This window comes from Castanea sativa, chromosome 9 (assembly GCF_040712315.1).
Source record: "Castanea sativa cultivar Marrone di Chiusa Pesio chromosome 9, ASM4071231v1".
Classification (NCBI taxonomy): Eukaryota; Viridiplantae; Streptophyta; class Magnoliopsida; order Fagales; family Fagaceae; genus Castanea; species Castanea sativa.
Window position 1 is genome coordinate 16,426,160 of NC_134021.1, and position 3,426 is coordinate 16,429,585.

The 3,426-nt window shown below is 39.7% G+C and overlaps 1 pseudogene; it reads right to left on the minus strand.

Moving 5' to 3' along the window:
• Nucleotides 1-290: 290 nt before the first annotated feature.
• On the minus strand, nt 291-1,829 carry LOC142610182 (uncharacterized; annotated as a pseudogene).
• Between the last annotated feature and the right edge of the window lie 1,597 nt (nt 1,830-3,426).

The window sequence follows — 3,426 nt, forward strand, 5'->3', positions numbered from 1 at the left end:
TAGTACTTCCTAGCACAAATATAGAACTATAGTACTTCCTATCACAAATATAGAACTATAGTACTTCCTAGCAGAATGTAAAAGACGAGTACATGATAATTATATCCAAATCAAGATGAGGACACTGACCAAGAGAGGCCAAAGTTTTTTAACACTAAATTTTAAAGACATTGTGAACACACATAAAAAATAAAAATAAACAAAAAAAAGTGCAATAGGTACATTTTTGAAAATCTGATTACTGCACAACACCACATTTAAGCAACCCTATCGAGACAATCCCCTTCTGTTTAGGAAAAATGAAATGGAGGGTTCCTTTGGAACTACATCTCTAGCCACTTCAGCTGGATGTCCTTGTCATGAACAAGTGCTGCAAACATGCTCCTATTCTCTGCTTTTTCCATGAAGAAAAGGGTGCTAAACATATAAAGGCGATCACCTGATTGCACCCCGAGAAGACTTAACACCATGTCCAGAATTTCTTTTAACTCAGTAGCTGCTGTGGAAGCAATTGGTTGACAAGTACTTACAGTTCTACTTTCAACAATAACATTTGAGATGCTCTTCAAAGAGTCGAACAGCTTTTGCACAACTGAACGCTTTTTTCTTGGTTTCTTGCAAATTCCCCTGACAAGGTGGACACCACTTGCGAAACCTTTCCCCTTATCTATTGTCGGTCCTGCCCTCGACAATGATGGGTCTTCAACCTCCATTGGGTCAACATTCATAAAGGGTTGACATTGAGGGTCAACAAACTCTTTGCTATCGACGGAGTCCCCGGACCCTTCGGTGCTTTCCTTTGGTATTTGACCACTCGTGCAGAATACATTTTTCCCCGTTGCAACTGTGCCTCCATACATGATGTCCATGGAGTCAAGATTCAGCATACCTTTTTTTTAAAAGGTTCCTGCGTTGGGACATGCCTACATGTAGACAACTAGTAGTTAGAATACAATATAGTTGTAGACAATGGACACCACTTTATGTGAAGTGAACTCATCGTAATCTTTCGAGTCCACCACTCATCACTGGCATCAAGCTTCCCAGTTCTAGCATCAATACCCAACCCACTCTCATGCTCAAAACAGTCCTTATACATCCTCCAATTTTTTCTCAGATGATCCCATTTGTTTTTAAACTGTTGGTGAGTCACCACTTTTCCCATTTCTTCCAACTGCTTAATCACTGCATCAACCCCTTCCCTTCTCAAATATCCTCCCTTCCTCTTGCCCTCTAGGACTTGAACAACACATAAATCACAAAAAGCTTTTAGTTCCTTCGGTTCTTTCCAATCAATTCTCGCATCATCACCACCGTCCTTCGATTTTCCCTTACCCATTTTTGCTACAACTTCCTTCTATACTCATTAAGGCATTTCAACAAACAGTTTGTGTGCATGATATGCAATCGGTTACGCATGCCCACATGAAAAATGCAAAGTAAACTCACATAGTCCACATACTAGTGTCATGGCAAACACAAAAACTACACAAACTAGTTGAACACAAAAACCACACACACACAAACGTTGAACACAAAAAACCACAAATTGAAGCCTCATGGAAAATAAAATAACCACACACCAACTGATCAGAGAGTATGAGAAGAGAGAGAGAGAAACTTACCCGTGAATGTAGAGACCCACAATGGCGGCAACGACGTCCCAAGTGGAGAGAAGGTGAGCTCGAGTGAAGGAAGAACAGAGGGGATCAGGTGGGTTTGTTCCGCTTAATGCGTTTCCTCTGTTTTGATGGATTATTGGTGGGTGGGTAGGTGCAATTCATTGAAGAGGAAGAGGACGGAGCATTGATGAAGCGCTTTGAAGACATCTCTGCCACGGTAGTTGAGAGAAAGATGGGGCGTATGCGAAAATAGCCGTTGCGGTGCACACCATTTTTTATTTCTTCCTCTGCTTCTTTGGGTCAGATCAGTGAAGAAGAAAATATCCCAGTGAAATAAAAAGAACAATACACACGTGCCAGTACTGCTGGTTTGAAACGGTGTGTTCAGAGATTTCATTTATGCAGATGCAACGAGTTTCCTCTACTCTTGGTGTCCATAAATAATACACGCACAGTACTATTTCGTAGCGTTTAGAAATTCCTTTACACGTTTCAGTTGGATGTTGCACGTTTCCTGTAGTGAGCACTGTAGCTATGGGACCCACGGCGTGATGGACGCAAACGCTAAAACGCTCAGCTGAAACGCTATCCAAACAATACCTTAGTAGCGTCTTCCTCCAAAAACAATGCCTTACTACTAGTTTAGCATGGTTTGTACGTTTTTTTTGGTAAATATTCAGGATAGCATTAACGAACAAAATTAACAACAGAATTTAGACGACTACGCCTCTCATAATTTAGATTTACACTGTCATAAAATAAAAGCAAACATAAGTCCACATATGGATTATCAAAATACATAGGGGTGTTTGGTAGAGTAGTTTGAGATGAGATTTTTGTAATTTTTTGAAATACACGTGGGTGAAAAAATGTGTGAAAATATGTGTAATGTTGTTTAAAATGTAAAAATGTGAATTTGAACTTAGAGACCAAATAGGCCCTACAATAATATCCTGAACTAAAGTTGGACTTTTTTAGACCAATGCATGAGCACATTTGTTTGCTTCATGGAAGCAGTGACTCATCTTTACTTAAGGAATCCGATTGATTAAGGCTCTGTAATCCAAGATAAAAGAAGCATGATGTAAACTACTACTATAATACTATACTCCTTAGTTACCCAACCAACACAATTTAGCATCTAATTCAATTTTTACTACCCCAAATTCAAATTTCTACACATTATTAACCATTCCCTTAAAGCCAACAATTCTACATCAACACTGGTAGAGACCACAATAGAACAAATGAAGCCTTTTGTCCCATTATTATGGTGTCGGATAAGGGCCCTCTCCACTAGCCAAACCCGGATTACCCAAAAGAGGACTCATCCGTATTTAAAACTTTAAATTAACCTAGCCAATTTCAGGTTTATTCCACCTGACCTTTGTGACCAACTTCAAGCGGCACAGTACATAAACTCACTGGCCACAGCCCAAACCTCGCTGCATAGAAAGAAAGTGGTGTATAAGAACTCTCCTCTAAACCGAGATCTATGGTTTGTACGTATTAGATGTTAATCTTCCGAATATCTTCATGAGACTACTTATTAGTCACATAACTTGAAAGATCTGAAGTCCTAGCTACAAAATGTTGTGAGACTCATCCTAAAATACCTTCACATGTGCAGCCAAAGTGTTCTGTCAAATTAGCTCACACGCTATTACGCTACCACTTGTCGCTAGCTAGCTATAGGAGCTCTCACAAGTCATGCCCCTCTATCGAGTATAGACTCCACATGCTTGTCTCACAAGTTTTCACATGCCAATAACACAGGAAATGATCTCATCCAATTTCTTCTATA